This window comes from Cibotium barometz, chromosome 10, assembly GCF_041138505.1.
Source record: "Cibotium barometz isolate CiBa-2024 chromosome 10, ASM4113850v1, whole genome shotgun sequence".
Taxonomy (NCBI): domain Eukaryota; kingdom Viridiplantae; phylum Streptophyta; class Polypodiopsida; order Cyatheales; family Cibotiaceae; genus Cibotium; species Cibotium barometz.
The window spans coordinates 61,807,125-61,829,133 of record NC_141055.1 but is presented as its reverse complement, the minus strand read 5'-3'; the positions used below and the strand labels follow the sequence as shown (position 1 = coordinate 61,829,133).

Here is a 22,009-nt window from a genome sequence, read left to right as displayed (position 1 = left end):
TCAACTTGGGGGGAGGGGGTCACCAACTAGCTTGTGTGTGTGGGGGTTGCTCATTTATATAGAGGGGAGAAGAAGGGGCGAGTTTTTCTAGTGGGAGTGAGGTGTGAGACTTTGCATGAGTAAGTGTGCCAAGTGTGTGCCACTTGGCACACTTACTTAAACTCACTTAAACCATTCAACTTTAATGTTTTAAAATTCCTAAGACCCTTTACTTTAAACATTAAAAACAAAGGTAAAAACTTTTAAACTCACACTAACTTTAATTCTTTTGCGAACTACTAACTCGGTGAAGTCCACCCGACCCAGTGCCACACCAGCACCGCGTCGGCATCACCTGTTCGCACTTGTCCGGCCTCTTACGAGACCCTAAGGCCTTCGGCTTTAGGATTAATTCTCTTAGGGACCCCATCTCATTCATGTGCTTGTTCTAACGCGCGTATTTTTCTGAGCCTAAAATCTGAGGCTACAACATACCTTTACACGAAGCGCCGATTTCCCAATCTGGCAGCTTCTGTGGGCAGTTGGTCTGCTAGGGTTTCCACTAAAATGTTCTAGTCACCTTTGTGACACATTTGAAACCCTAGAACTACTTTTCTATTCTAATGTGCACATCTATTTAAATGACTTGAAACTAGTAAATAAATAAATTATTTACGAAAGCCATTTTACTGGTTAATAAATAATTAATTTATTTACAAAAAATTCTAAAATTGTTACACTTTCTTTGATGACATTATTGTCTTTTCAAAGAATGAGGCAGAGCATAAGAAGCATTTGGCTATGGTTTTTGCAGAACTCAGCAAACATAGGTTTCTCATTAATGGCAAAAAGAGTGAATTCTTCTTGGAAGAGATTCATTTGTTGGGGCACATCATTTCTAAAGACGGTGTGTGCATGGATCCCGCTAAAGTGGAAGCAATTCGCAGTTGGCCTGATTTGAGAACCCTACATGATGTACGTAGCTTTTTGGGGCTATGCTCGTATTATAGACGGTTCATATGCTACTTTGCTGAGATTGCTTCACCCCTTCATGCTTTGCAAAAGAAGGGAGTTGTTTTTCGATGGGCTGAAAAAGAAATTGCAGCATTTAATAAGTTGAAAGAAAAGCTTACGTCGCCAGATCTCCGAAAAGCTTTTGTTGTCCAATGTGATGCATGTGGGAACAACATTGGTGCAGTCCTCATGCAAGATGGACGAGTAGTGGCATATGAGAGTAGAGTGTTGCAGGGTGCTGAGAAAAACTTGCAAGTTTATGAGAAAGAGTTGTTGGTTGTCATACATGCTCTTTCTACATGGAAACATTACTTGCTTGGGGCTGATTTTGTTGTGCAGACAAATCATCACACGTTGCGATATTTCCTCACTCAAACAGTTGTCTGAGAAGCATATGCAATGGGTCAACTTCTTATCTATGTTTCACTTTCAAATAGTGCATGTTGAGGGTAAGAAGAATATTGTGGTGGCTGATGCTTTATCAAGGAAACCACATATTTCAGCCGTGTCTATACCATATCATCATGAGTTGGATGATATGAAGACACAATATGCCGAGGATGAGGATTTTGCTAGAGTTTATGATCAGCTGTCTGATGGTCAGCGGCATGAGCACTATACTCTTAGAGATGGCTTTCTTATGATGCATGGACGTCTTTGTGTCACAAAGCAGTTGAGGTCCAAGGTTATGATAGAGAGTCATGTACCACCATATGCAGGGCATCGAGGTATAGATGCTACAGTGAAAGCAGTGGAGACTTTCTTCTATTGGCCAGCTTTGAGACATGATGTAGATACTTTTGTATGCACATGCATTGTATGTCAGAAAGTCAAGTTTGATCGTCAGAAGGCACCAGGGTTGTTACACCCTTTGCCTATTCCTGATAGACCGTGGGAGAGCATTGCCATGGATTTTATCTTTGATCTTCCTAGGACACCAACAGGGAATGATGGGATTTGGACCATTATATGCAGGTTTAGTAAGCAAGCCCATTTCATTCCGATGAGGAAGAAGATAAAAGCGGATCATATGGCAAGGTTGTTTATGCAACATATCTTTAAGTATCATGGCATGCCTCAGTCTATTCCTGATAGACCGTGGGAGAGCATTGCCATGGATTTTATCTTTGATCTTCCTAGGACACCAACAAGGAATGATGGGATTTGGACCATTATATGCAGGTTTAGTAAGCAAGCCCATTTCATTCCGGTGAGGAAGAAGATAAAAGCGGATTATATGGCAAGGTTGTTTATGCAACATATCTTTAAGTATCATGGCATGCCTCAGTCTATCATTAGTGACAGAGATCCGCGTATGACGAGTCTATTTTGGAGAGGTCTTTTTGAGAATATGGGCACTACTTTGAAGTTCTCATCTTCTTTTCATCCACAGACAGATGGACAGTCGGAAGAGGCTAATTCCACTGTTCTAGATCTTTTGAAATGCTATGTATCAGAGCATAAGGCAAAGTGGGAACAATATTTGCCATTAGTGGAGTTTGCTTATAACAACACTGTGCATAGTTCCACTGGCAAGGCTCCATTTGAAATAGTGGAAGGGGGCAAGAAAGTTCCTCCCATTTTGCATACAAAGGATAAGATCTTTGAAGCCGACAAGTATGTCGAGAGTATGGATGAAGCCTATGCTAAAGTAAAGTTAGCTCTCCAAAAGACGCAGGCAAAGCAAAAGAAAGCTGCAGACCATCACTGTAAGACGCTCGATTCCACGATCAACGGCCTCATCAATAGGCTCTCAAAGCTCGAGAAAGAAGCTGATACCCTCAACAAGGAAAAAGAAGCATGGAAGAAGGAGAAGGAGGAATGGGAGATGGCAAGAGCAAAAGAACGGGAAGAGCGGAAGAAGGAGGAGGAATGGGAGATGGAAAGAGCAAAGGAACGGGACGAGTGGAAGATGGAGAAGGACAACTTGATGGAACAAATGGCCATAATCAAAGCATCGATATCGCATCCCTCACCCCGGAGAAGAAGGTGAAATAAATCATGATACCAAGGCGATCACCAAGGCCTTGACCGCACGCATGGAGGATAAACTCGAGGCCGCCACGAAAGAAGGATGGGTGGAAGTGGTCAAGAAGAACATTAAGAAGGAAGCACGAGAGGAAGCACAAAAGGAAGAGGTCCTCATTGTACACACCACCCTCAAAGAAGGAAGCACAAGAGGAAGCACAAAAGGAAGAGGTCCTCATTAAGAAGGAAGCACGAGAGGAAGCACAAAAGGAAGAGGTCCTCATTGTACACACCACCCTCAAAGAAGAGAAGATGAGGCAAGCCCGACGCCTCAATGTGCGAGTCATCGGCATAGGGGAGAAGGAGGGATCCACACCCGAGAGAGATGGGAGGGAGCTTTGCAAACAACAAGCTCGGGTACAAAGAAGAAGAATCACTTCCCTTCACCAAAGCATGGAGAGCCGGCCGCAACAAAGACCCCAACAAAGAGAGGGCTCTCATCCTCCAATTTCCAAATGACGAGTCATGATGACAGTCTCTCATCATCAATCTCCTAGCCCTCCTAGCACTATTCCCCTATCTACTACTAGCCCTCCTAGCAGTGAGCACTATCCGCCTATCTCATGAGTCATGGTGGGGCTAGCCCACCTAGTCCCATTCCTCCCTTCCTCCTATCTCATGGCTATCCCCCTATCTCATGTAGCTAGGGGGGCCTCTACGGGGGCGACAAGCCATCCTAGCAGCATGGTAGGAGAGCCCTCAATCAAATTAGGATGGACATAGGGCCATCCTAGCCTCGTGGTGGTGGCGAAGCACACAGTAATCCTAGCGTGGCCTTGGACCCATCCTGCAAGCCACTAGACATCATCTAAGCTACTGGTACTTTTGGGTCAGCTATAATAGTAGTTAGTGGGTGAGTCTGGGGGGGTGGGTGTCTGGGGAGAGTACGGCCAAAAAAAAAGATGTGTATTTTCATGCCATGAGTCGAGGCAATTTCAAATTTTGCAGCTTGCAGCATGTTCCGTCACCACACGAACCAAGGTCTAGCGGGAGTCCTGTGTGGCTGACAGCCTCTGCAGCCACACGAACCAAGGTCCTAGCGGGAGTCCTGGGGCTGACAGTCATTATTCATGAGGGTTAGGTTGTCTTCCAAGATCTCATTCATGAGCGTTAGGTCGTCTACTTCAGTAATCACCTCTCAGTATACAGAAAGGTTACAGGTAATAACTTCAGTAATCATCTCTCAAGGTTTTTTTGTGCTGCAATCTAAATGGCACAAAAAGAATCTCCTTCTGTATGCCGCTCTCAGCGAGGCTTGTTGCTCGCAGGAGAGGGAGTCCTCTGTAGTTTCTTGATTCATCACTAGGATATACTATTTCCTTTCCATCATGCCTAGGTGGAGTACAAGTTCCATCAGTGTCTAGAGTAGCTCAATATTCATTCTGGAAAAGATTATGTGATGGTCTACCTTCCCCAATGTGTACATCTTGTACAGGTTGTTCTACCTTCCCCAATGTGTACATCTTGTACAGGTTGTTCTATGTTACCATGTAGAAATGAGTGTGACTACATTCCTTTCTTGGTCAATGTGATACTTGCACATGTATAGTCCATTGAGAGTAAGTAGCTCTTTGAGAAGTAATAACCATGCTTGGCATGGGATGAGAATAGACATCTAGCATTGACATCATAGTATGTGCTGATTTTTTTGTTAGTTCATAGCTTATAGTTTATAGTTTATAAAGCATAGTGCAAAAAAAAACACTATCGTCATTTTTGTAATGAGTAGGCCATCACCTTTTCAAAAAAATAGATTGTACTACAATTAGCTCCAAATGCTTCTTCATAGGCATTGATAAAAAAAAAGTTCAAATTTTCCTTCAAAATCTAGCTTTAGGGCACTAGTATCAATTGCAACAGATTCCTTTTCAGTATCTTTAGTTTTTGGTTCTCTTTTTAACCATGCCTCTACTGTTGAGTGCCATAGATTCATAAAAAATGACAATCTCTCATAGTTTCTTGATTCGTTCACTAGGGGGGAAACTATTTTCTTTCCATCATGCCTAGGTGGAGTACAAGTTTCGATTCTGAAGGAATAACTCTCAATGCTTTTCAAGTTCAACTTTCCATCAAAATAATCTAGCTTTAGGGAACCAATATCAATCGCAACACATCCCTTTTTAGCATCTTCAAGTTTTGGTTCTTTTTTTTGCCCATGCCTCTACTGATGAGAGCCATAGATTCATCACTAAAGAAGGTAAGTCACAGTTTCTTGATTCATCACTAGGATATAGTGATATTGTCATGAGTACTTTGTGGATTCATCGGACGTTCCTGATCCAAGATGACACTGTGTGATGCTACTAGTAGAGAGACACATCACAATCATCTTCTTGTGGTAGGTTATATTCATGGCCATTTTTTATGCTCACTTAGCTATGCACTATGATTTATGAATTATGCACCATAAACTATGAACTTTGAACTCTAAACTAACAAAAAGGTCTGCATATACTATGAAATCAAGTGGTTGAGCATTAGTGCATTGAGCATGACTACAACATGAATGAAACACCTTCCAACCAAGTGATATCATAGTCTCTTTCCCACCAATTCATGCCATGGAACAGAGTACTTATTACCACCATTTTGAAATAACAACCATAAGCTATAGACTATGAACTATGATCTATGAACTATGAAATATGAAATATGCACTACGAACTATGGTGAATGGACTATTAGCACTCCAATATGAACAATGAATTTTTTTAACTATGCACTATATGCACTACAAACTATACACTATGCCAAGGAACTATGGAGTATGAACTATATGAACATGAAGGCTAACTATGAACTATGAACTATGAACTATGTTAGCTCTCAAAACTATACCCTAAACTATCAACATAGTTCATAATCATAGTTAGCCTTCATGTTGGTATCCCTAAACTATTAATGTAGATGAATTTTTAAGATTGTAATAGGTCATAGTGATAGTGCATTACACACAACTCTTCAACGGGTTTGAGGATGGTAGAACAATTCATTAAGTATGGTTATGGCGCAAATATATGGAAACAAGGCATGTATGTCTAAATATCATGTTACACAAGGCATGTGAAAGGGAGCGACCAGTTGAGGCAATTTCAAATTTAATTTTGTAGCCCGTATCATGTTACACAGTGGTTTGTCCCGTCACCACACAAGCCATGATCATGTTACACAGTGGTTTGTCTCGTCACCACAGAAGCCAAGATCCTATTGACAGTCAAGCGATCTCCTGTCGGCCAAGATCTCGCATTCATGAGGGTTAAGGTCGTCTGCTTCGGTTATACAGAAAGGTAATAGCTTCAGTAATCACCTCTCAACAATTTTTTGTGCTGCAATCTAAATGGCACAGGAAGAATCTCCCAGAGTTTTGCAATGCATTGGGAAGTCAATGTTCTTCATAGAGCCTGTGGGTGAAGAATTTGGAAAAGATCAAGTTGGACCTGATGTATCATTGGCTGGTTTAGTTGAGGTGCTTCAAAATACGCATGCTTTAAATATTGTAAATAGGAATGTACGCGTGGAGAATTTGATGGTTGCAGAAAGTTTGCAAACAGGTAAGCGTAGACTCTTCATACTCGATTGGGGTTTTGCTGAAAAGACTGATTGCCAGTGTGCCAGCTTTTGTGGAAGCATTCAAACTGCATCAGATAATGTGCTTCGACAGCATATTGATGGTAGAAGATATTTGGTTTATTCAGCTGTGGATGACCTCATATCACTGGTGCGGTGCATCTATCTTGTTCTCAACCCTCATTCTTCAAGTGCCCTTGATGACCAAGGAAATGATGCATTGGCAGTTTTGAACTTCTGGGCAAAGAAATTTGAGGGCAAGCACCTTTGGAAAGCAGCACATGAAGCTGCTGCCCAGGTGAACTACAATGGCTTAAAGAAAGCACTTCAAGATATTGAACTTATAAGCCAATCAATTGGTAAGTAGAACTAGGCTGCTTGTTTGGGTAGAAGCATCCCTAGTAGGGGGGTTCTCGGGCATGCTCCCTTCTTGTAGTGGTGGGGGGTAGTCTGTAGGTGCTGATCTCTGTGTCTTTGCTTCCTTATTAGCAAAGCTTTGAATTCTTTGTAAGGTTTATGAGATGAGCCATTGGTGGCTGAACCTCTCTTTAAATGAATACTCTTAGAAACATCTTCTTGATGAGCTTCCTGTCTGAATATGGTCTCTTAGAATGCATTTAACGCAAAAGGTACATCCCAGCAGGGGGGCAAGGCCAGCAAGCTTTAAGAAGTTTGTTTTTCCCTGTGTGCAAAAGCTCGAGGAGGAAGCAGACTCAGCTTAAGGTTGAGATAAATCTAATGTGTCTAGCCTTCATTTTCTTTGCTGGTAAAAACAGTTCAGATGTGTAAGGTACTAGCATGCTAAGATGACCATGCTAAGTATACGTACATGGTCAGAGGCAATCCTTACACATCTGAACTGTTTTTACCAGCAAAGAAAATGAAGGCTAGACACATTAGATTTATCTCAACCTTAAGCTGAGTCTGCTTCCTCCTCGAGCTTTTGCACACAGGGAAAAACAAACTTCTTAAAGCTTGCTGGCCTTGCCCCCCTGCTGGGATGTACCTTTTGCGTTAAATGCATTCTAAGAGACCATATTCAGACAGGAAGCTCATCAAGAAGATGTTTCTAAGAGTATTCATTTAAAGAGAGGTTCAGCCACCAATGGCTCATCTCATAAACCTTACAAAGAATTCAAAGCTTTGCTAATAAGGAAGCAAAGACACAGAGATCAGCACCTACAGACTACCCCCCACCACTACAAGAAGGGAGCATGCCCGAGAACCCCCCTACTAGGGATGCTTCTACCCAAACAAGCAGCCTAGTTCTACTTACCAATTGATTGGCTTATAAGTTCAATATCTTGAAGTGCTTTCTTTAAGCCATTGTAGTTCACCTGGGCAGCAGCTTCATGTGCTGCTTTCCAAAGGTGCTTGCCCTCAAATTTCTTTGCCCAGAAGTTCAAAACTGCCAATGCATCATTTCCTTGGTCATCAAGGGCACTTGAAGAATGAGGGTTGAGAACAAGATAGATGCACCGCACCAGTGATATGAGGTCATCCACAGCTGAATAAACCAAATATCTTCTACCATCAATATGCTGTCGAAGCACATTATCTGATGCAGTTTGAATGCTTCCACAAAAGCTGGCACACTTGCAATCAGTCTTTTCAGCAAAACCCCAATCGAGTATGAAGAGTCTACGCTTACCTGTTTGCAAACTTTCTGCAACCATCAAATTCTCCACGCGTACATTCCTATTTACAATATTTAAAGCATGCGTATTTTGAAGTACCTCAACTAAACCAGCCAATGATACATCAGGTCCAACTTGATCTTTTCCAAATTCTTCACCCACAGGCTCTATGAAGAACATTGACTTCCCAATGCATTGCAAAACTCTGGGAGATTCTTCCTGTGCCATTTAGATTGCAGCACAAAAAATTGTTGAGAGGTGATTACTGAAGCTATTACCTTTCTGTATAACCGAAGCAGACGACCTTAACCCTCATGAATGCGAGATCTTGGCCGACAGGAGATCGCTTGACTGTCAATAGGATCTTGGCTTCTGTGGTGACGAGACAAACCACTGTGTAACATGATCATGGCTTGTGTGGTGACGGGACAAACCACTGTGTAACATGATACGGGCTACAAAATTAAATTTGAAATTGCCTCAACTGGTCGCTCCCTTTCACATGCCTTGTGTAACATGATATTTAGACATACATGCCTTGTTTCCATATATTTGCGCCATAACCATACTTAATGAATTGTTCTACCATCCTCAAACCCGTTGAAGAGTTGTGTGTAATGCACTATCACTATGACCTATTACAATCTTAAAAATTCATCTACATTAATAGTTTAGGGATACCAACATGAAGGCTAACTATGATTATGAACTATGTTGATAGTTTAGGGTATAGTTTTGAGAGCTAACATAGTTCATAGTTCATAGTTCATAGTTAGCCTTCATGTTCATATAGTTCATACTCCATAGTTCCTTGGCATAGTGTATAGTTTGTAGTGCATATAGTGCATAGTTAAAAAAATTCATTGTTCATATTGGAGTGCTAATAGTCCATTCACCATAGTTCGTAGTGCATATTTCATATTTCATAGTTCATAGATCATAGTTCATAGTCTATAGCTTATGGTTGTTATTTCAAAATGGTGGTAATAAGTACTCTGTTCCATGGCATGAATTGGTGGGAAAGAGACTATGATATCACTTGGTTGGAAGGTGTTTCATTCATGTTGTAGTCATGCTCAATGCACTAATGCTCAACCACTTGATTTCATAGTATATGCAGACCTTTTTGTTAGTTTAGAGTTCAAAGTTCATAGTTTATGGTGCATAATTCATAAATCATAGTGCATAGCTAAGTGAGCATAAAAAATGGCCATGAATATAACCTACCACAAGAAGATGATTGTGATGTGTCTCTCTACTAGTAGCATCACACAGTGTCATCTTGGATCAGGAACGTCCGATGAATCCACAAAGTACTCATGACAATATCACTATATCCTAGTGATGAATCAAGAAACTGTGTCTTACCTTCTTTAGTGATGAATCTATGGCTCTCATCAGTAGAGGCATGGGCAAAAAAAAGAACCAAAACTTGAAGATGCTAAAAAGGGATGTGTTGCGATTGATATTGGTTCCCTAAAGCTAGATTATTTTGATGGAAAGTTGAACTTGAAAAGCATTGAGAGTTATTCCTTCAGAATCGAAACTTGTACTCCACCTAGGCATGATGGAAAGAAAATAGTTTCCCCCCTAGTGAACGAATCAAGAAACTATGAGAGATTGTCATTTTTTATGAATCTATGGCACTCAACAGTAGAGGCATGGTTAAAAAGAGAACCAAAAACTAAAGATACTGAAAAGGAATCTGTTGCAATTGATACTAGTGCCCTAAAGCTAGATTTTGAAGGAAAATTTGAACTTTTTTTTTATCAATGCCTATGAAGAAGCATTTGGAGCTAATTGTAGTACAATCTATTTTTTTGAAAAGGTGATGGCCTACTCATTACAAAAATGACGATAGTGTTTTTTTTTGCACTATGCTTTATAAACTATAAACTATAAGCTATGAACTAACAAAAAAATCAGCACATACTATGATGTCAATGCTAGATGTCTATTCTCATCCCATGCCAAGCATGGTTATTACTTCTCAAAGAGCTACTTACTCTCAATGGACTATACATGTGCAAGTATCACATTGACCAAGAAAGGAATGTAGTCACACTCATTTCTACATGGTAACATAGAACAACCTGTACAAGATGTACACATTGGGGAAGGTAGAACAACCTGTACAAGATGTACACATTGGGGAAGGTAGACCATCACATAATCTTTTCCAGAATGAATATTGAGCTACTCTAGACACTGATGGAACTTGTACTCCACCTAGGCATGATGGAAAGGAAATAGTATATCCTAGTGATGAATCAAGAAACTACAGAGGACTCCCTCTCCTGCGAGCAACAAGCCTCGCTGAGAGCGGCATACAGAAGGAGATTCTTTTTGTGCCATTTAGATTGCAGCACAAAAAAACCTTGAGAGATGATTACTGAAGTTATTACCTGTAACCTTTCTGTATACTGAGAGGTGATTACTGAAGTAGACGACCTAACGCTCATGAATGAGATCTTGGAAGACAACCTAACCCTCATGAATAATGACTGTCAGCCCCAGGACTCCCGCTAGGACCTTGGTTCGTGTGGCTGCAGAGGCTGTCAGCCACACAGGACTCCCGCTAGACCTTGGTTCGTGTGGTGACGGAACATGCTGCAAGCTGCAAAATTTGAAATTGCCTCGACTCATGGCATGAAAATACACATCTTTTTTTTTGGCCGTACTCTCCCCAGACACCCACCCCCCCAGACTCACCCACTAACTACTATTATAGCTGACCCAAAAGTACCAGTAGCTTAGATGATGTCTAGTGGCTTGCAGGATGGGTCCAAGGCCACGCTAGGATTACTGTGTGCTTCGCCACCACCACGAGGCTAGGATGGCCCTATGTCCATCCTAATTTGATTGAGGGCTCTCCTACCATGCTGCTAGGATGGCTTGTCGCCCCCGTAGAGGCCCCCCTAGCTACATGAGATAGGGGGATAGCCATGAGATAGGAGGAAGGGAGGAATGGGACTAGGTGGGCTAGCCCCACCATGACTCATGAGATAGGCGGATAGTGCTCACTGCTAGGAGGGCTAGTAGTAGATAGGGGAATAGTGCTAGGAGAGCTAGGAGATTGATGATGAGAGACTGTCATCATGACTCGTCATTTGGAAATTGGAGGATGAGAGCCCTCTCTTTGTTGGGGTCTTTGTTGCGGCCGGCTCTCCATGCTTTGGTGAAGGGAAGTGATTCTTCTTCTTTGTACCCGAGCTTGTTGTTTGCAAAGCTCCCTCCCATCTCTCTCGGGTGTGGATCCCTCCTTCTCCCCTATGCCGATGACTCGCACATTGAGGCGTCGGGCTTGCCTCATCTTCTCTTCTTTGAGGGTGGTGTGTACAATGAGGACCTCTTCCTTTTGTGCTTCCTCTCGTGCTTCCTTCTTAATGAGGACCTCTTCCTTTTGTGCTTCCTTCTTTGAGGGTGGTGTGTACAATGAGGACCTCTTCCTTTTGTGCTTCCTCTCGTGCTTCCTTCTTAATGTTCTTCTTGACCACTTCCACCCATCCTTCTTTCGTGGCGGCCTCGAGTTTATCCTCCATGCGTGCGGTCAAGGCCTTGGTGATCGCCTTGGTATCATGATTTATTTCACCTTCTTCTCGGGGGTGAGGGATGCGATATCGATGCTTTGATTATGGCCATTTGTTCCATCAAGTTGTCCTTCTCCATCTTCCACTCGTCCCGTTCCTTTGCTCTTTCCATCTCCCATTCCTCCTCCTTCTTCCGCTCTTCCCGTTCTTTTGCTCTTGCCATCTCCCATTCCTCCTTCTCCTTCTTCCATGCTTCTTTTTCCTTGTTGAGGGTATCAGCTTCTTTCTCGAGCTTTGAGAGCCTATTGATGAGGCCGTTGATCGTGGAATCGAGCGTCTTACAGTGATGGTCTGCAGCTTTCTTTTGCTTTGCCTGCGTCTTTTGGAGAGCTAACTTTACTTTAGCATAGGCTTCATCCATACTCTCGACATACTTGTCGGCTTCAAAGATCTTATCCTTTGTATGCAAAATGGGAGGAACTTTCTTGCCCCCTTCCACTATTTCAAATGGAGCCTTGCCAATGGAACTATGCACAGTGTTGTTATAAGCAAACTCCACTAATGGCAAATATTGTTCCCACTTTGCCTTATGCTCTGATACATAGCATTTCAAAAGATCTAGAACAGTGGAATTAGCCTCTTCTGACTGTCCATCTGTCTGTGGATGAAAAGAAGATGAGAACTTCAAAGTAGTGCCCATATTCTCAAAAAGACCTCTCCAAAATAGACTCGTCATACGCGGATCTCTGTCACTAATGATAGACTGAGGCATGCCATGATACTTAAAGATATGTTGCATAAACAACCTTGCCATATAATCCGCTTTTATCTTCTTCCTCACCGGAATGAAATGGGCTTGCTTACTAAACCTGCATATAATGGTCCAAATCCCATCATTCCTTGTTGGTGTCCTAGGAAGATCAAAGATAAAATCCATGGCAATGCTCTCCCACGGTCTATCAGGAATAGACTGAGGCATGCCATGATACTTAAAGATATGTTGCATAAACAACCTTGCCATATGATCCGCTTTTATCTTCTTCCTCATCGGAATGAAATGGGCTTGCTTACTAAACCTGCATATAATGGTCCAAATCCCATCATTCCCTGTTGGTGTCCTAGGAAGATCAAAGATAAAATCCATGGCAATGCTCTCCCACGGTCTATCAGGAATAGGCAAAGGGTGTAACAACCCTGGTGCCTTCTGACGATCAAACTTGACTTTCTGACATACAATGCATGTGCATACAAAAGTATCTACATCATGTCTCAAAGCTGGCCAATAGAAGAAAGTCTCCACTGCTTTCACTGTAGCATCTATACCTCGATGCCCTGCATATGGTAGTACATGACTCTCTATCATAACCTTGGACCTCAACTGCTTTGTGACACAAAGACGTCCATGCATCATAAGAAAGCCATCTCTAAGAGTATAGTGCACATGCCGCTGACCATCAGACAGCTGATCATAAACTCTAGCAAAATCCTCATCCTCGGCATATTGTGTCTTCATATCATCCAACTCATGATGATATGGTATAGACACGGCTGAAATATGTGGTTTCCTTGATAAAGCATCAGCCACCACAATATTCTTCTTACATGCACTATTTGAAAGTGAAACATAGATAAGAAGTTGACCCATTGCATATGCTTCTCAGACAACTGTCTGAGTGAGGAAATATCGCAACGTGTGATGATTTGTCTGCACAACAAAATCAGCCCCAAGCAAGTAATGTTTCCATGTAGAAAGAGCATGTATGACAACCAACAACTCTTTCTCATAAACTTGCAAGTTTTTCTCAGCACCCTGCAACACTCTACTCTCATATGCCACTACTCGTCCATCTTGCATGAGGACTGCACCAATGTTGTTCCCACATGCATCACATTGGACAACAAAAGCTTTTCGGAGATCTGGCGACGTAAGCTTTTCTTTCAACTTATTAAATGCTGCAATTTCTTTTTCAGCCCATCGAAAAACAACTCCCTTCTTTTGCAAAGCATGAAGGGGTGAAACAATCTCAGCAAAGTAGCATATGAACCGTCTATAATACGAGCATAGCCCCAAAAAGCTACGTACATCATGTAGGGTTCTCAAATCAGGCCAACTGCGAATTGCTTCCACTTTAGCGGGATCCATGCACACACCGTCTTTAGAAATGATGTGCCCCAACAAATGAATCTCTTCCAAGAAGAATTCACTCTTTTTGCCATTAATGAGAAACCTATGTTTGCTGAGTTCTGCAAAAACCATAGCCAAATGCTTCTTATGCTCTGACAATAATGTCATCAAAGAAAGTGTAACAATTTTAGAATTTTTTGTAAATAAATTAATTATTTATTAACCAGTAAAATGGCTTTCGTAAATAATTTATTTATTTACTAGTTTCAAGTCATTTAAATAGATGTGCACATTAGAATAGAAAAGTAGTTCTAGGGTTTCAAATGTGTCACAAAGGTGACTAGAACATTTTAGTGGAAACCCTAGCAGACCAACTGCCCACAGAAGCTGCCAGATTGGGAAATCGGCGCTTCGTGTAAAGGTATGTTGTAGCCTCAGATTTTAGGCTCAGAAAAATACGCGCGTTAGAACAAGCACATGAATGAGATGGGGTCCCTAAGAGAATTAATCCTAAAGCCGAAGGCCTTAGGGTCTCGTAAGAGGCCGGACAAGTGCGAACAGGTGATGCCGACGCGGTGCCGGTGTGGCACTGGGTCGGGTGGACTTCACCGAGTTAGTAGTTCGCAAAAGAATTAAAGTTAGTGTGAGTTTAAAAGTTTTTACCTTTGTTTTTAATGTTTAAAGTAAAGGGTCTTAGGAATTTTAAAACATTAAAGTTGAATGGTTTAAGTGAGTTTAAGTAAGTGTGCCAAGTGGCACACACTTGGCACACTTACTCATGCAAAGTCTCACACCTCACTCCCACTAGAAAAACTCGCCCCTTCTTCCTGTGCTATTTAGATTGCAGCACAAAAAATTGTTGAGAGGTGATTACTGAAGCTATTACCTTTCTGTATAACCGAAGCAGACGACCTTAACCCTCATGAATGCGAGATCTTGGCCGACAGGAGATCGCTTGACTGTCAATAGGATCTTGGCTTCTGTGGTGACGAGACAAACCACTGTGTAACATGATCATGGCTTGTGTGGTGACGGGACAAACCACTGTGTAACATGATACGGGCTACAAAATTAAATTTGAAATTGCCTCAACTGGTCGCTCCCTTTCACATGCCTTGTGTAACATGATATTTAGACATACATGCCTTGTTTCCATATATTTGCGCCATAACCATACTTAATGAATTGTTCTACCATCCTCAAACCCGTTGAAGAGTTGTGTGTAATGCACTATCACTATGACCTATTACAATCTTAAAAATTGATCTACATTAATAGTTTAGGGATCCCAACATGAAGGCTAACTATGATTATGAACTATGTTGATAGTTTAGGGTATAGTTTTGAGAGCTAACATAGTTCATAGTTCATAGTTCATAGTTAGCCTTCATGTTCATATAGTTCATACTCCATAGTTCCTTGGCATAGTGTATAGTTTGTAGTGCATATAGTGCATAGTAAAAAAAATTCATTGTTCATATTGGAGTGCTAATAGTCCATTCACCATAGTTCGTAGTGCATATTTCATATTTCATAGTTCATAGATCATAGTTCATAGCCTATAGCTTATGGTTGTTATTTCAAAATGGTGGTAATAAGTACTCTGTTCCATGGCATGAATTGGTGGGAAAGAGACTATGATATCACTTGGTTGGAAGGTGTTTCATTCATGTTGTAGTCATGCTCAATGCACTAATGCTCAACCACTTGATTTCATAGTATATGCTGACCTTTTTGTTAGTTTAGAGTTCAAAGTTCATAGTTTATGGTGCATAGTTCATAAATCATAGTACATAGCTAAGTGAGCATAAAAAATGGCCATGAATATAACCTACCACAAGAAGATGATTGTGATGTGTCTCTCTACTAGTAGCATCACACAGTGTCATCTTGGATCAGGAACGTCCGATGAATCCACAAAGTACTCATGACAATATCACTATATCCTAGTGATGAATCAAGAAACTGTGTCTTACCTTCTTTAGTGATGAATCTATGGCTCTCATCAGTAGAGGCATGGGCAAAAAAAAGAACCAAAACTTGAAGATGCTAAAAAGGGATGTGTTGCGATTGATATTGGTTCCCTAAAGCTAGATTATTTTGATGGAAAGTTGAACTTGAAAAGCATTGAGAGTTATTCCTTCAGAATCGAAACTTGTACTCCACCTAGGCATGATGGAAAGAAAATAGTTTCCCCCCTAGTGAACGAATCAAGAAACTATGAGAGATTGTCATTTTTTATGAATCTATGGCACTCAACAGTAGAGGCATGGTTAAAAAGAGAACCAAAAACTAAAGATACTGAAAAGGAATCTGTTGCAATTGATACTAGTGCCCTAAAGCTAGATTTTGAAGGAAAATTTGAACTTTTTTTTTATCAATGCCTATGAAGAAGCATTTGGAGCTAATTGTAGTACAATCTATTTTTTTGAAAAGGTGATGGCCTACTCATTACAAAAATGACGATAGTGTTTTTTTTTGCACTATGCTTTATAAACTATAAACTATAAGCTATGAACTAACAAAAAAATCAGCACATACTATGATGTCAATGCTAGATGTCTATTCTCATCCCATGCCAAGCATGGTTATTACTTCTCAAAGAGCTACTTACTCTCAATGGACTATACATGTGCAAGTATCACATTGACCAAGAAAGGAATGTAGTCACACTCATTTCTACATGGTAACATAGAACAACCTGTACAAGATGTACACATTGGGGAAGGTAGAACAACCTGTACAAGATGTACACATTGGGGAAGGTAGACCATCACATAATCTTTTCCAGAATGAATATTGAGCTACTCTAGACACTGATGGAACTTGTACTCCACCTAGGCATGATGGAAAGGAAATAGTATATCCTAGTGATGAATCAAGAAACTACAGAGGACTCCCTCTCCTGCGAGCAACAAGCCTCGCTGAGAGCGGCATACAGAAGGAGATTCTTTTTGTGCCATTTAGATTGCAGCACAAAAAAACCTTGAGAGATGATTACTGAAGTTATTACCTGTAACCTTTCTGTATACTGAGAGGTGATTACTGAAGTAGACGACCTAACGCTCATGAATGAGATCTTGGAAGACAACCTAACCCTCATGAATAATGACTGTCAGCCCCAGGACTCCCGCTAGGACCTTGGTTCGTGTGGCTGCAAAGGCTGTCAGCCACACAGGACTCCCGCTAGACCTTGGTTCGTGTGGTGACGGAACATGCTGCAAGCTGCAAAATTTGAAATTGCCTCGACTCATGGCATGAAAATACACATCTTTTTTTTTGGCCGTACTCTCCCCAGACACCCACCCCCCCAGACTCACCCACTAACTACTATTATAGCTGACCCAAAAGTACCAGTAGCTTAGATGATGTCTAGTGGCTTGCAGGATGGGTCCAAGGCCACGCTAGGATTACTGTGTGCTTCGCCACCACCACGAGGCTAGGATGGCCCTATGTCCATCCTAATTTGATTGAGGGCTCTCCTACCATGCTGCTAGGATGGCTTGTCGCCCCCGTAGAGGCCCCCCTCTACATGAGATAGGGGGATAGCCATGAGATAGGAGGAAGGGAGGAATGGGACTAGGTGGGCTAGCCCCACCATGACTCATGAGATAGGCGGATAGTGCTCACTGCTAGGAGGGCTAGTAGTAGATAGGGGAATAGTGCTAGGAGGGCTAGGAGATTGATGATGAGAGACTGTCATCATGACTCGTCATTTGGAAATTGGAGGATGAGAGCCCTCTCTTTGTTGGGGTCTTTGTTGCGGCCGGCTCTCCATGCTTTGGTGAAGGGAAGTGATTCTTCTTCTTTGTACCCGAGCTTGTTGTTTGCAAAGCTCCCTCCCATCTCTCTCGGGTGTGGATCCCTCCTTCTCCCCTATGCCGATGACTCGCACATTGAGGCGTCGGGCTTGCCTCATCTTCTCTTCTTTGAGGGTGGTGTGTACAATGAGGACCTCTTCCTTTTGTGCTTCCTCTCGTGCTTCCTTCTTAATGAGGACCTCTTCCTTTTGTGCTTCCTTCTTTGAGGGTGGTGTGTACAATGAGGACCTCTTCCTTTTGTGCTTCCTCTCGTGCTTCCTTCTTAATGTTCTTCTTGACCACTTCCACCCATCCTTCTTTCGTGGCGGCCTCGAGTTTATCCTCCATGCGTGCGGTCAAGGCCTTGGTGATCGCCTTGGTATCATGATTTATTTCACCTTCTTCTCGGGGGTGAGGGATGCGATATCGATGCTTTGATTATGGCCATTTGTTCCATCAAGTTGTCCTTCTCCATCTTCCACTCGTCCCGTTCCTTTGCTCTTTCCATCTCCCATTCCTCCTCCTTCTTCCGCTCTTCCCGTTCTTTTGCTCTTGCCATCTCCCATTCCTCCTTCTCCTTCTTCCATGCTTCTTTTTCCTTGTTGAGGGTATCAGCTTCTTTCTCGAGCTTTGAGAGCCTATTGATGAGGCCGTTGATCGTGGAATCGAGCGTCTTACAGTGATGGTCTGCAGCTTTCTTTTGCTTTGCCTGCGTCTTTTGGAGAGCTAACTTTACTTTAGCATAGGCTTCATCCATACTCTCGACATACTTGTCGGCTTCAAAGATCTTATCCTTTGTATGCAAAATGGGAGGAACTTTCTTGCCCCCTTCCACTATTTCAAGTGGAGCCTTGCCAGTGGAACTATGCACAGTGTTGTTATAAGCAAACTCCACTAATGGCAAATATTGTTCCCACTTTGCCTTATGCTCTGATACATAGCATTTCAAAAGATCTAGAACAGTGGAATTAGCCTCTTCCGACTGTCCATCTGTCTGTGGATGAAAAGAAGATGAGAACTTCAAAGTAGTGCCCATATTCTCAAAAAGACCTCTCCAAAATAGACTCGTCATACGCGGATCTCTGTCACTAATGATAGACTGAGGCATGCCATGATACTTAAAGATATGTTGCATAAACAACCTTGCCATATAATCCGCTTTTATCTTCTTCCTCACCGGAATGAAATGGGCTTGCTTACTAAACCTGCATATAATGGTCCAAATCCCATCATTCCTTGTTGGTGTCCTAGGAAGATCAAAGATAAAATCCATGGCAATGCTCTCCCACGGTCTATCAGGAATAGACTGAGGCATGCCATGATACTTAAAGATATGTTGCATAAACAACCTTGCCATATGATCCGCTTTTATCTTCTTCCTCATCGGAATGAAATGGGCTTGCTTACTAAACCTGCATATAATGGTCCAAATCCCATCATTCCCTGTTGGTGTCCTAGGAAGATCAAAGATAAAATCCATGGCAATGCTCTCCCACGGTCTATCAGGAATAGGCAAAGGGTGTAACAACCCTGGTGCCTTCTGACGATCAAACTTGACTTTCTGACATACAATGCATGTGCATACAAAAGTATCTACATCATGTCTCAAAGCTGGCCAATAGAAGAAAGTCTCCACTGCTTTCACTGTAGCATCTATACCTCGATGCCCTGCATATGGTGGTACATGACTCTCTATCATAACCTTGGACCTCAACTGCTTTGTGACACAAAGACGTCCATGCATCATAAGAAAGCCATCTCTAAGAGTATAGTGCTCATGCCGCTGACCATCAGACAGCTGATCATAAACTCTAGCAAAATCCTCATCCTCGGCATATTGTGTCTTCATATCATCCAACTCATGATGATATGGTATAGACACGGCTGAAATATGTGGTTTCCTTGATAAAGCATCAGCCACCACAATATTCTTCTTACATGCACTATTTGAAAGTGAAACATAGATAAGAAGTTGACCCATTGCATATGCTTCTCAGACAACTGTCTGAGTGAGGAAATATCGCAACGTGTGATGATTTGTCTGCACAACAAAATCAGCCCCAAGCAAGTAATGTTTCCATGTAGAAAGAGCATGTATGACAACCAACAACTCTTTCTCATAAACTTGCAAGTTTTTCTCAGCACCCTGCAACACTCTACTCTCATATGCCACTACTCGTCCATCTTGCATGAGGACTGCACCAATGTTGTTCCCACATGCATCACATTGGACAACAAAAGCTTTTCGGAGATCTGGCGACGTAAGCTTTTCTTTCAACTTATTAAATGCTGCAATTTCTTTTTCAGCCCATCGAAAAACAACTCCCTTCTTTTGCAAAGCATGAAGGGGTGAAGCAATCTCAGCAAAGTAGCATATGAACCGTCTATAATACGAGCATAGCCCCAAAAAGCTACGTACATCATGTAGGGTTCTCAAATCAGGCCAACTGCGAATTGCTTCCACTTTAGCGGGATCCATGCACACACCGTCTTTAGAAATGATGTGCCCCAACAAATGAATCTCTTCCAAGAAGAATTCACTCTTTTTGCCATTAATGAGAAACCTATGTTTGCTGAGTTCTGCAAAAACCATAGCCAAATGCTTCTTATGCTCTGACAATAATGTCATCAAAGAAAGTGTAACAATTTTAGAATTTTTTGTAAATAAATTAATTATTTATTAACCAGTAAAATGGCTTTCGTAAATAATTTATTTATTTACTAGTTTCAAGTCATTTAAATAGATGTGCACATTAGAATAGAAAAGTAGTTCTAGGGTTTCAAATGTGTCACAAAGGTGACTAGAACATTTTAGTGGAAACCCTAGCAGACCAACTGCCCACAGAAGCTGCCAGATTGGGAAATCGGCGCTTCGTGTAAAGGTATGTTGTAGCCTCAGATTTTAGGCTCAGAAAAATACGCGTGTTAGAACAAGCACATGAATGAGATGGGGTCCCTAAGAGAATTAATCCTAAAGCCGAAGGCCTTAGGGTCTCGTAAGAGGCCGGACAAGTGCGAACAGGTGATGCCGACGCGGTGCCGGTGTGGCACTGGGTCGGGTGGACTTCACCGAGTTAGTAGTTCGCAAAAGAATTAAAGTTAGTGTGAGTTTAAAAGTTTTTACCTTTGTTTTTAATGTTTAAAGTAAAGGGTCTTAGGAATTTTAAAACATTAAAGTTGAATGGTTTAAGTGAGTTTAAGTAAGTGTGCCAAGTGGCACACACTTGGCACACTTACTCATGCAAAGTCTCACACCTCACTCCCACTAGAAAAACTCGCCCCTTCTTCTCCCCTCTATATAAATGAGCAACCCCCACACACACAAGCTAGTTGGTGACCCCCTCCCCCCAAGTTGAATGTCCTCTACGCGTTGAAGCTCTCCATTAAAGCTTGGGAGCAGCCCCTTGTGACTCACGTGGAGTAGAAATACTCCCTTAGTCTAGAACAAGGTCTCCCGCAGCCATAACTATTGTGTAGAGGAGTTTCATCGCACAAAGTGGTCGCAAAAGCTCGCACACGCACTAAGAAGAGGCTGCTGTAAATTCTCTGTTTTCAGCCCCTTAGCGTCTCTAAGAGGGCTGAAATTGAAGGAGCGGCGGTAGCATTTCATCCCCCGCTAGTGTACCTATGCGCATACAAAGTTTGGAGCACTTCCGTCGCGAAGAAGGCCTCCATTTCGACTCCCTAGCAAGTCTAGGTAAGAATTTCTGGTTATGTGCAGAAAATTACAGCAAGTTTGCATGTGAATGAATGTTGCATTTCATGTACTTTTCTCTCTTCTCTTTCCTTGAGGAACGCACCCTTGATAGGGGACGGTTCCATGCTTGCATATGTGTGCGCATTGGCTTGTTTAGAGTAAGTTAAGAGCACTAAGACGCACGGTTTGTGCAAGTGCGCAAGTGTGCGTAAGCTCTCGAGAATGTAGACTCTCTTATGAGCGATTCCCAAGTGCGCTATTGCCTTCTCCCCTACGCAAAGTGAGCTCTCGCATGGATATGCGTTGGAGTTGGACTCCGCGTATATTAGTACCATGAACGAGAGAATGCTCTAGCACTTTGCTTGGACTAGGGAGAAGAGAATAGCCAAAGCTAAGTTTTGCATAGCCCCATCTCTTAGCAAAGGGAGCCCTCGCATGGATACATGACGGAGTTGGACTCCGCGTGTATTAGTACCATGTATGAGAGGACGCTCTAGCACCTTTGTTTAGAGAAGGGAGAATCCATTTAGTCCTAAAATTTCATAGTCTCTTTCCTTAGCAAAGGGGAGCCCCGCATGGACGCATGGAGGAGTTGGGCTCCGCATGCGTTAGCACCATGTTTGGGTAGATGC

General features: G+C 42.1%; 1 protein-coding gene across 3 annotated transcripts in view; it reads left to right on the top strand.

Annotated features, from left to right (window-relative positions):
* The window catches only part of LOC147635137 (uncharacterized), a 74,865-nt gene that overhangs the window by 27,972 nt on the left and 24,884 nt on the right, over positions 1-22,009 (top strand). The window lies entirely within an intron of this gene.